Source organism: Panthera uncia, assembly GCF_023721935.1.
Source record: "Panthera uncia isolate 11264 chromosome D3 unlocalized genomic scaffold, Puncia_PCG_1.0 HiC_scaffold_8, whole genome shotgun sequence".
Lineage (NCBI taxonomy): Eukaryota > Metazoa > Chordata > Mammalia > Carnivora > Felidae > Panthera > Panthera uncia.
Window position 1 is genome coordinate 74,718,344 of NW_026057586.1, and position 12,348 is coordinate 74,730,691.

Sequence of the window (12,348 nt, forward strand, 5' to 3'; positions counted from 1 at the left end):
CTCAAAACTTTTAGGTTTCGGGACTCAAGAGCCTACTTTGGAGGGTACTTTCTGCTCTTCCCTCCTTCCGTACCACCTCTGTTATGCTTGTTGTAATATGCTAGATTACTGTGATACAGTTATTGGCCCTCAGTTTGGGAGATTGTTCTTGAGAGGTATTACAGATACTTTTAAAGTTTTATGGTTTTATTTCAGATGGTTGAAAGTCTGAGTGCTGATGGGATTTTGTTCTTTGCATGTACTGAGGAAATCATGGTCTGGTTGGAAAACCTGAATAATAGAGATTAGGAAACCTGGATTGTGGTCTTGAATCCACTTTTAACCAGATGAAATTTTTCGTACCCTTGGTTTCCTTATCTGTGAAAGGCAGATACTAATTACCCACCCTTACTCACATCTTACTCAGTAAATAGTTGATTTTTTTTTAAACGTGTTTGGTAGAGAAGATGCAAAGAAGAATCAGGCATGAATCCTGCTGTCAAGTAACATAGGGTATAGTAGGAGAAGACTTGTCAGTTTTGCCTTGCATTTGGGTTATTTATAGTGTTTTTGTTTTTGTTTTTGTTTTGAGAGAGAGAGAGAAAGACAGAGAGACAGAGAAGGAGAGGATCTTAAGCAGTCTCCATGCTCAGCATGGAGCCCAACTCAGGGCTCAACTTCACAATTGTGAGATCATGACCTGAGCCGAAAGTGGCTAAGTCAGACACTGAACCGATGGAGCCACCCAGGCGCTCCTAGGTGTCTCTTATTTTAATTATTAGAATATAACTGTTGTGAAGGCAAACCTTATTTTTACATCCTTAATAGTGGATACCACGAGCAGACTTTTGTACTTATTAGGTACAGGAACTGTTTCAAAAAACAAATAATGAGGGATAGGACTAACCTGTTAGAGATTGGATTGTTTTTTATAAGTTATGATTTCAAGAATGTGATTTTTTTTTTTAATCTACTAGAAATTTGATTGTATGCTAAGGGTAATAGCAGATGGTGTTCTCCCCTGCCAGATAAACCAGGGTTCAGTCCTTTGCTCTGATGCATATAAATGAAGTCATCTTGCTTATGTAGTATCACCACAAGGCACTGTAGTTTAGTGTAATAAAGCAAGGATCCATCACAGCCTGGTTAACGTATGACTAGGAATGTGACTGCTGGCATAGCTAAACAAAATCTAGACTACATTGATAACGACCTCTTAAGGATTGGATTCCAAAATTCTTATTCTTTTCCCCTTCCTTTCCATTGCCAAAACCTTTTGTCCTTTTGGATAATTTTATGCTTTGTCTCCTTCCTCATTCTATTTTTCTTGAATGTTACAGTACAGGGATCAGTGAATTTGACCTGCAGGCCAAATCTGACCCACCAGCTATTTTTATAAATAAAGTTTTATTGTAACAACGATGCCCATTTGTTACATACTATCTATGGCTACTTTCATGCTGTAATGGCAGAGGTTAATAGTTGGAGCAGAGACCCTATGGTTTGCAAAGCCTAAAATATTTACTGTCTAGCCCTTTACAGAAAATTTGTTGGCTTCTGCTTCTCATGCTGTTTCTGGTAAAGTACCAGTTCCTCCTCTGTCCCTGCCCCTAATTTGTCACGAACACATTTTTTTGGTAAAATACATTAAAGTAAATTACCAGAAAAAAAGGAAATAAGAGCTTATAAATGTATGCCCTAAAATTTTGTTATTAGAGGCAACAGACCTAAAATTACCAAACTACTGTAAAGGTTTCAAAATCAGTTTACTCTGTTTTTGTGCTTAACTTGAAGTGGGTCCCTTGCCAATAGTTTCTGAACCAACACCAGTGCTGAATCACACTTTGAATAGCCCTAGCAGTCAATCTATTATTAAAAACTGTTGCATTTAAATTAGTGGTTTCTATAGGATTTTTGTTTCAGGTACTTTTTTGGGGGGGTCAAAATAAAACATATATACACAGACATACTACGATGTATGATGTATATATATTATCACAATTTTAACCTCAGTTATTGCTTGAAAACATTTGGATTCAGTAATCCTTACCTTATTTAGGAAGATATGTGAGCACTTATTTTTATATTTTGCTTGTGACACAATATAAGTTTTCTTTATAGATAAAATCTCCCCATTGGAAAAAATTTTTAGTGTGCCTCCAGGAAACATGATGAGACAGAATAAAAAAATGAAAGCATAACTACTTATATTAAGGACCCTAAATAGAGTGACTAAATAAGGAAACACTAATAGACGATAAAAAGAAACTGGTTCTTAAAAAATTAAACAAATTTACCATATGACCCTGCAGTTTCACTCCTACTAGGCGTGGCTGCCGATAAATTCTTGGCTCACATTTGTTTTTCTCTGTTGTCTTCTGCCATATTGTGTCACTGTCAAAGACTAAAGATATTCTGATAGTTTTTTACAAGTGATTTGGTCTTTTTTCCTGGATGCCATGATTTTTGCTGTTTTCAAAATCTAGTAATTTTACTAAACTGTGTCTTAGAATTGGTCATTAGGGATTGATTCAATATACAGTTTCAATCTTCTGTTTCATCAAATTTTTCTTAAATTATGTTTTTTAGTATTTTTTAATAATTTATTTTTTAATTTACATCCAAGTGAGCATATAGTGCAACAGTGATTTCAGAAGTAGATTCCTTAGTGCCTCTTACCCATTTAGCCCTTCCCCCCTCCCATAAGCCCTTTGTTCTCTATATTTGAGAGTCTCTTATGTTTTATCTCCCTCCCTGTTTTTATATTCTTTTTGCTTCCCTTCCCTTATGTTCATCTGTTTTGTATCTGAAATTCCTCATTTGAGTGAAGTCATACAATATTTGTCTTCCTCTAATTTCGCTTAGCATAATATCCTCCAGTTCCATTCACATAGTTGCAAATGGCAAGATTTTGTTCTGATTGCCAAATAATACTCCATTGTATATATATACCACATCTTCTTTATCCATTCATCCATCAGTGGACATTTGGGCTCTTTCCCTACTTTGGCTCTTGTCGATAGTGCTGCTGTGAACATTGGGGTGCATGGTCCCCTTTGAAACAGCACACCTATATCCTGTGGATAAATGCCTACTAGTGCAATTGCTGGGTCATAGGGTAGTTCTATTTTTAGTTTTTTGAGGAACCTCCATACTGTTTTCCAGAGTGGCTGCACCAGTTTGCATTCCCACCAACAATGCAAAAGACATCCTCTTTCTCTGCATCCTCACCAGCATCTGCTGTTGCCAGAGTTGTTAATGTTAGCCATTCTGACAGGTGTGAGGTGGTGTATCTCACTGTGGTTTTGATTTGTATCCCTGATGATGAGTGATGTTGAGCATTTTTTCACGTGTCATTGGATGGTAGTGTACAGGTGGTTGGTTTACTATTAACCATATCTATTTATGTTTCTTAGTAGTCCGGCCTTAATACATGCTGACAAAATTATTTTCAGCAAAGTACTTGTAACCTGTTATTTAGGATATATTTGTTTTGAGGTACAAATTTGGAATTGACATCAGTGTCTGATCTTTAAATACATAGGGTTTGTTTCACTCCTGTACCAAGGAAAACAGTTTATTTCATCCACTTTTACTTTGCTTATCTTATGAATTGCTATATCTTCAGCTACAATGAACAGCAATCCTGATTTGACTGATACAATAAGACCTTGTTGAATTCATATTGTCGGGAATTTTTATCTGTTGTGCTCATTGTAGGATCTTGTCAGTGCTTAGGACCTGAATAAATGAAAATATATAAAATATCTGAATGAGTAAATAGATGAAAATATCTCCATAGTACTGGTTGGGCAGCTCAGTGATCATATCAGGGGCCCATATTCTTTCCATTCTTCTGCTCTGCTCTTTTCAGCGTATCTGTCTCATATGTAGGCTTGCTACCCTACTGTTTGTAAGATGACTGCAACATTTCCTAGACATCACTTCCTCAAGACCACATTTAGAGGCAAAAAAAAGAATCTTTTCTTCTTTGTGTATGTGTGTTGTTTTGTTTGTTTGTTCTAGATCAAGGAAAATCTTTTCCTCCTATCTCATTGGCCAGAATTATTCTAGATCACTGTCGAGGGCACTGGAATCTCCAGAATTTGCTTGCATCTGTGCTATCCAGTAAGGTAGCCTTTAACCACATGTGGCTGTTTAAAGTCATTAAAATTGAATAGAATTACAGATTCAGTTCCTTAGTGGCCCTCAAGTGGCACTCATCACATTTCACTTATTGGACACTGCAGATACAGAAATGTTTTCATCATCACAGAAAGTTCTAGCTTACATTAGCATAAGCACTGGCTTACGTTAACGTGATTTATCCTCTGGGCCTTTCAGAATTACACTCACCCTTAAGACTGGAATTCTGTCCACTGCCTTCCAGCCTTCTAGGGACATCTGCATAGTGAATAGACACAGTATCTAACAGTGATTCCACCCTGGTGTGACTCTTGGGCTGTAGGTACGCCTCTGCTCCTTTGCAGGGTGATATATTTCCTCTGTGTATGAAGAAGAGTAAGATTTTTACTGCCTGAAAGAAGACCGCACGCATTTCTGAAGCAAGTATTGTTTTACTTGAGACCAATAACTTTATTTGAAAATAAAGTTTTGGAGTCATAATGCTAAGTAGCAGAGACCTGTGATTTACTTGATGAAAAACTGGTTTATATATGTTTGTCAGTTTCTAATTGAGTAGTTGAAAAATGACGTTATGCTGTGTTATTTCTGTTCCTTTATTGTGCTCTCCAGAAGGTCTTATACCAGGGGATCTACTTCATAAATTATTAGAACTGTGGACGTGGATGTGGGTTACCCTGTTCTGGTGCTTTCCATCACCTAAGTATTATTTTTTTACTCTATTGCTCATCATGGTGGCAGAAAAAGGATGTAGTCGTTGATAGTCTTCCGTACCTCTCTGGTCTAATTCTAGCACTCTCTGGGGTCTTGTGATCATTCTATATAAAGAGAAGAAAGAGTGGCTGGATGGATACTGATTTCCCTCTCCTCTTTCCTGAATAGTAGAGGTAGGATCAGGCAAGCTTCTTCTTTCTCTCTTTCCTTCCCCTGTGGAGTGCCACCACTAGTTACTTGCATGCGCTGGAAATCCTGATTTGCTGTTAGGTCCATGTAAGTAGCATAAATATCATAAATATAAGAATAGGGGCGCCTGGGTGGCTCATTCGGTTGAGCATCCAACTCTTTTTTTTTTTTTTTAATTTTTTTTTTTTAACGTTTATTTATTTTTGAGACAGGGAGAGACAGAGCATGAACAGGGGAGGGTCAGAGAGAGGGAGACACAGAATATGAAGCAGGCTCCAGGCTCTGAACTGTCAGCACAGAGCCCGACGCGGGGCTAGAACTCACGGACCGCAAGACCATGACCTGAGCCGAAGTCGGCCGCCTAACCGACTGAGCCACCCAGGCGCCCCGAGCATCCAACTCTTGATTTAGGCTCAGGTCATGATCTCAGGGTCGTGGGATCGAGCCCCATGTCAGGCTCCCTGCTGAGCAGGGACCCTGCTTAAGATTCTCTCTTGGGGGGTTGCCTGGGTGGCTCAGTCGGTTAAGCATACAACTTTGGCTCAGGTCATGATCTCGCAGTTCATCACTGTGCTGACAGTTAAGAGCCTGGAGCCTGTTTCAGATCCTGTGTCTCCCTCTTTCTCTGCCCCTCCCCTGCTTGTTCCCTCCTCCCCCCGCCTCTCAAAAATAAATAAATATTTTAAAAAAATTTTAAGATTCTGTCTCTCTTGGGGCACCTGGGTGGCCCAGTTGGTTAGGCTGACTTCGGCTCAGGTCATGATTTCATGGTTCATGAGTTCAAGCCCTGCATTGGGTTCTCTGCCCCTCCCCTGCTCATGCTCTCTCTTTCTCATTCTCTCTCAAAAATAAATAAACGTTTTTTAAAAATTTATTTAAAAAAGAATAAAAACTTTAATAAAAAGATTCTCTCTCTCTCTCTTCCGTTGCCTTCTCCCCTGCTCATGTGCTCTCTCACTTCTCTCTCTCTCTCAAATAAAAAAATATATATAAATATAAGGACGTTCTCATTATTGCACTGTTTCTCTCAGTGGAACCAGTTTTGATTGTACCAAAGACATGCTCACTTTGGAAACACTTGCCAGTGGTGGTTATTTAGAAGGAGTAGGACTGGGGTGCCTGGGTGGCTCAGTCGGTTGAACGTGACTTCCACTCAGGTCATGATCTCGCAGTTCATGAGTTTGATCCCCACGTCAGGCTCTGTGCTGACAGCTCGAAGCTGGAGCCTGCTTTGGGTTCTGTGTCTCCCTCTCTCTCTGCCCCTCCCCTGCTCACGCTCTGTCTCTCTCTCAAAATGTGAATAAACATTTAAAAAATTAAAATAAATAAAAGGAGTAGGACTATCAGGAGATTGAGTTTTTCGTTGTTGATAAACTTTGTAAAGTTCTGTAACTTAATGGTAGTTAGGCTTTGGGGCATTTAGGCTAATTTTAGATTGACTCAGGTAACAGCTAATTTTGTTTGAGGTTTTTTAGTATCATTAAGATGCTGTCTTGCTTAATAAAACATACTAATGCAATTTAGCATTTAATTAAGGATTTGATAGCACTTCATACTCTTGCCCATTGTTTATGATTTCACTGATTTTATTTTACTTTTTTTATTAACTTGGTTTTATTTTTTATTTATTAAAATTTTTTAAAAAAAAATGTTTGTTTATTTCTGAGACAGAGACAGAGCACGAGTGGGGGAGGGGCAGAGAGAGAGGGAGACACAGAATCCGAAGCAGGCTCCAGGCTCTGAGCTGTCAGCGCAGAGCCCGACGCGGGGCTCGGACTCACAAACCATGAGATTATGACCTGAGCTGAAGTCGGTCACTCAACCGACTGAGCCACCCAGGCGCCCCATATTTTTTATTTTTTATTTTTCAAAATTTACATCCAAATCAGTTAACACATAGTGCAACAATGATTTCAGGAGTAGGTTCCTTAGTGCCCCTTACCCATTTAGCCCATCCCCCTTTCCCACAACCCCTCCAGTAACTGTCCATTTGTTCTCCATATTTATGAGTCTCTTCTGTTTTGTCCCCCTCCCTGTTTTTATATTATTTTTGTTTCCCTTCCCTTATGTTCATCTGTTTTGTCTCTTAAAGTCTTCCTGTGAGTGAAGTCATGTGATATTTGTCTTTCTCTAATTTCACTTAGCATAATACCCTCCAGTTCCATCCACGTAGTTGCAAATGGCAAGATTTCATTCTTTTTGATTGCCAAGTAATACTCCATTGTATATATATACCACATCTTCTTTATCCATTCATCCGTCGATGGACACTTGGGCTCCTTCCATACTTCGGCTATTGTTGATAGTGCTGCTATAAACATTGGGGTGCATGTGTCCCTTTGAAACAGCACACCTGTATCCTGTGGATAAATGCCTAGTAGTGCAGTTGCTGGTTCGTAGGGTAGTTCTATTTTTAGTTTTTTGAGGAACCTCCATACTGTTTTCCAGAGTGGTTGCACCAGCTTGCATTCCCGTGGTTTCACTGATTTTAGATATAGATTCTGTAAGAGAGTAGTGACCAACACAGCACATCTCCCCCTGATTAAAAAGTGCTGCCTGCTTGCGTACATCTCCATTTTGTGTCAGCGGGACTAGATTTACTTACATTTAACTATTAGAGTGTAATTTATTTACATCTAACTATTAGAGTGTAATTTGGCAAACACCAGCAAAACTTATTTGTTTCTTCATTCTGAAGCAGTTTAGGGATGGACAGGCTCTGTTTACAAATTTAATGCCCTCTCACTGGATGTTGAAAATTATTCTGGTGCTTAATGGTGAATTCTTGGCTTTTCTGAACTTTGGTTTCCTCTGGCCACATTACAGAGAGCTGTTACATGTATGTGTTGTCTCATTTAATCCTTGCAGAGCAGTCAGTGAAGGGTAAATTGAGAACTTGCACAAACCAGGAGGAGCTCAGTTTGAGTTAGCTAAGTTTTCTTATTTGGGAAAGTATTGACTGTCAGTGTGTTTTCTTTTTTCTGGGTGTTTTTTGTTGTTTGTGGTGGGTTTGTATTGTTTTGCAGTTTCGTTTCCTCGCCAGCTTTCATAATGCATTTAGTAGCTTTTCGAATTGCCATGAAAATGTGAGTTTCATCTGAAACTGGTTTTTTTAAAGTGTGGTCCCTGTACTAGCAGCATCTGCATTGCCTGGGAACTTTTTTTTTTTAATGTTTATTTTTGAGAGAGAGAAAGAGAGAGAGGGAGGGGGCAGAGAGAGGGAAGACACAGAATCTGACTGAAGCAGGCTCCAGGCTCTGAGCTGTCAGCACAGAGCCCGATGTGGGGCTCGAACCCACGAACCGTGAGATCATGACCTGAGCTGAAGTCAGCCACTTAATCGACTGAGCCACCCTCCCGCCCCACCTGGCAACTATTTAGAAATGCCCCAGATCTACTGAACCAGAAACTTGGGGGTAAGGCCCAGCAGTCTGTGTTTAAATCTTTCAGGGTGATTTTAGTGTACCCTCAAGTTTGAGAATACTCATTTAGAAGATCCCTGAATTTGTATCATGTGGGACCAACTCTGAAACTTTCTCTACATGTGCTTTGATTTACATCATACCTTCCTTCCTAACGTTAGGTTTTTTTTGAGAGAGAGAGAGAGCGCGTGCGCAAGTAAGAGTGTGAGCGAGGAAAGAGCAGAGGGAGAGAGAATCTTAAGCAGGCTCCATGTTCAGTGCAAGCCCGACATGGGCTTGATCTCATAAATCAAGAGTCAGATGCTTAACCTACTGAGTTACCCAAGGTGCCCCCTAACATTAGTCTTAAAATGATACCAAAGAATCAGGAAATAAGACAGTTTATGTTAACAGTTTTTTACTTTGCTAGTATTGCATACATTTTTAAGGTTCTTAAATATTTTTTTGGTGTTTGGCGTCAGGCGTTCTTGTGATGTCTTAATGAGTAACTACCTTTCATTTGGGCAGATGAAAATGTCAGTGTATTTTATTTGTCTCACACAGTTCTCTTTCAGATGTAACATGCTCCTAGAGACATAAATAAAAATCCTTACTATGTACAGATATTTTCCTTGAGCTGGTCGCTTTTCTCAGGAGAGTATGATGAGCACATGTGGTAATAGAGAATGTATCTTTAATAGAAAATGTCAAATTGGCATGTCAATATGTATGGAAACAGACTGGGAGTTCCCTGTATTGTGTGTCTTAGCCCATTATTCAGAGATGCAGCTATTATTTGCATACCAAATACATAGGCCCACAGGTCCAAATAGTTTGCCCAGACACTGAGGGGTGCCCCAGCAAATTCACATGGGCATCACAGGATACTTTTAATTTTCTGGGAAACACAGTGACATCTGTCAGACATCACACAAACTGCTAGTTTAACGTAGTTTACAATTCAGCATTAAATCACTGCATTCCTTTCGATATTTTGTCATATTTTTGCGAAGCTGGAATTTTGACCATTGCTATAACTAAGGAAGTACTGTAGCATGAAAGTCAATGTGAAATAGGAAGTAAGGGTGGCGGTGTCTAACCTGATGCTAAGAATCAGAAGTTGAGAAGTTGTGGAGTACCCAAAAGGTGCTAAGTTGTTAGGACATAAATACTTAGTGTGGTTGGAGCTAACAGAATATTTTGGCATTTCTTCTGGCCCAGGGAATACCATGAGAAAATGACCAAGATTATAAGGGAACAGTGACCTGAAAAAGTATAAGGACCTGTGCTGTGGGTTAAACTTTTTTGATAAATTGCAGTTTGGACTTCAGGTATGGTAAAAAGTCGTACAAGAAAATGGGAGGAGAAAGGCAGGGGAATTGTAAACAGCACGGCTGGGGAGAAGGCAATATATGATGATGGTGTATATTCTCTAGTTCCTTAGGGCCATATTCTCCAGTTTTAAGTCCTGGTTCTTTGGCTAACTATATGACTATGGCTGAGAAATGAACTGTTCTAGACCTGCCTTAGCATTTATAAAATAGGAATAACACCTCATAAGGTTTAAATGAAATATTCTAGTTAAGTATGCTTTATAGAATTTAAAATCTCTAGATAGGTTTGTGGTAAGGTGAATAGTGGCTACTCAAAGATGTCCACATTCTAATTTCTGTTACCATAAGTATGGTAAAAGAGACTTTGTAAATGTAATTAAGTTAAGGATCTTGAGGCGGGGACATTATCCTGGATTATCCAGGTAGGTCCTTAGAAGGAGGCAAGAGATCCGAGTGAGTAGTAGGAGAGTTGATGATGGAAGCAAGAGGTGGGAGTGAGTGGTGTGATGAAGGGGACCTGAGCCAGAGTAGAGGAGGGCCCAGAAGCTAAAAAAAAGAAAAAAAAAAAAAAAAAAAAAAGCAAGGAAACCAGTTTTCCCCTCAGAGCCCCCGGAAGGAACCAGCCCTGCCACCACCTTAATTTTTAGCCCCAAACGGCTCATTGTAGATTTATGATCTCCAGAATGACGAAAGAATAAATTTGTGTCAAGTCATTAAGTTTGTGGTAATTTGTTACAGGAGCAAGAGAAAATGAATACAGACAGGGTGTTACTTAAGTTGAAAAGGGGACAGTTTCTTTAAGAAACCAGTAGTCCAGGGTCAGAAGACTCCTCATTCTTTTTTATAACGTGGAGTCTGGAATAGCAGCAGTTGGCTTTTTCGCATTCTCTACACTGTGGCATAAACTTCTATGGTGTGTACGTGTGGAGAAGATTTCCTTTGGCCTTAACACTCAGATGGCTCTAGAGACTTAAGAAATTAGATTGGATAGGGATAGTAGGGAGGATTCCTAAACCTCTGGAACATCTCAAATAAGAGTTTCTGTAGGAGGCTTAATGCAGTGGAAAGGGTTCCAGGGAGTTTTCTTGGCAGCTCTGGATCTGTCCTTTACCCACCATCCATTATGATGCGTTTGATGCAGGAAGTTACTTTAGAACGGTTTCTCCAGGCCTAATGTATTTTAAATTTGCACAGCAGAGGGTAGTGTTTCAGAGCCTCTCTGAAATGCAAAGTTGGGGTTTTCCATGGACTAGTGATTCAGCTGAGGGAAGCATCTGATCGGTATCTGCTTGTGTGTATCTCATATACTGTTAAGAATGGTTATTTTTTACCGAGTCTTTGTCAACATCTTTTCAATCTCAGATATTAGAGAAAAGTTTTTTCACACTAGGGGCACCTGGGTGGCTCAGTCGGTTAAGCGTCTGACTTCAGCTCAGGTCATGATCTCACGGTTTGTGGGTTCGAGTCCCACGTCGAGTTCTGTGCTGACAGCCTGGAGTCTGCTTCGGATTCTGTGTCTCCCTCTCTCTGCCCCTCCTATGGTCATACTCTGTCTCCCTCTCTCTCAAAAGTAAATAAACATTAAAAAAAAATTTTTTTTTCACACTAGACTTAGAGATGTATGAAGCAGCAGCTGTCATAAAGAAGTGATAAGGCTTGAGGATATGAAAACTTCAGAGGGGGATGGTATGTGTGAGATAATTTAGAGCCTGTAATCCAGAGTTGTTTTCAGGAATCTCTGCTTACTAGGATTTTCGTAGTCCCCAAAGGTATAGACCATATGTATTATTCACTAGTCAAACCAGTTCACAGCCTAACTAGAATGCCTAGTACAAGCCAGACATTTTCTTGGATATAGTCTCAGTACCATATGGAAAAATCATACAAAATATGTTAGTCTCTGGTTTTGAGCAATTTGGATTTTTTTTTTATATATTGTTAATCTAACTGCCCCAAATCTCTTAAGCAGTTGCTGGTATAAACAGATCACCCATTTCAACTGTCTCTGTGGTGGCTCGTTAATCCATTAGTAGCTACCTAAACAATAGCTCAGGAAACCATCCTCCAGTTGGTTACAACTTTGTAGAAGTGGGTACTAATTACATGAAATTATTATTATTATTTTTTTTTTTTTTTTTTTTTTTTTTTTTTTTTTTTTACCTTTAGAAGACTGACTTAGATGGTTTGATACACAGTACAGCTTTTTAGAGTTGATGATTCCATCTCTGGTAGCTTTGTTAGAGGGAAGAGAATATCAGAGGTATGTTTAGCTTTAGTTTTACTTTATTGATGTAAAAACATTCACACAGTAACCAAGTTAGTGTTTTGTCCTGGGCCCCGAAAGATAGTTTAAAAAAAATGGGATGTCATACAAATCCTCTCTAGCTTGCTCATTTTTTAGTTATCAGTGTAATTTATCATATAGAGATGATAAAGAGTAGTTTCTGCACAAATTTGTTTAAATCTTTTCCTTATTGTTTGCTTACTTGCTTTACTATTTCTTTATACTTTAGATGTAATGAGGTATGCTAAAAGAACAATAAAGTACCTGTAAGAAACCTAGCTTTTCGTTTTGTAACCTTCTGGAT

At 39.1% G+C, this 12,348-nt stretch overlaps 1 protein-coding gene across 1 annotated transcript in view; it reads left to right on the forward strand.

Annotated features, from left to right (window-relative positions):
- SPPL3 (signal peptide peptidase like 3) overlaps positions 1–12,348 on the forward strand; it is a 152,192-nt gene that overhangs the window by 35,506 nt on the left and 104,338 nt on the right. The gene's annotated exons all lie outside the window — the stretch shown is intronic.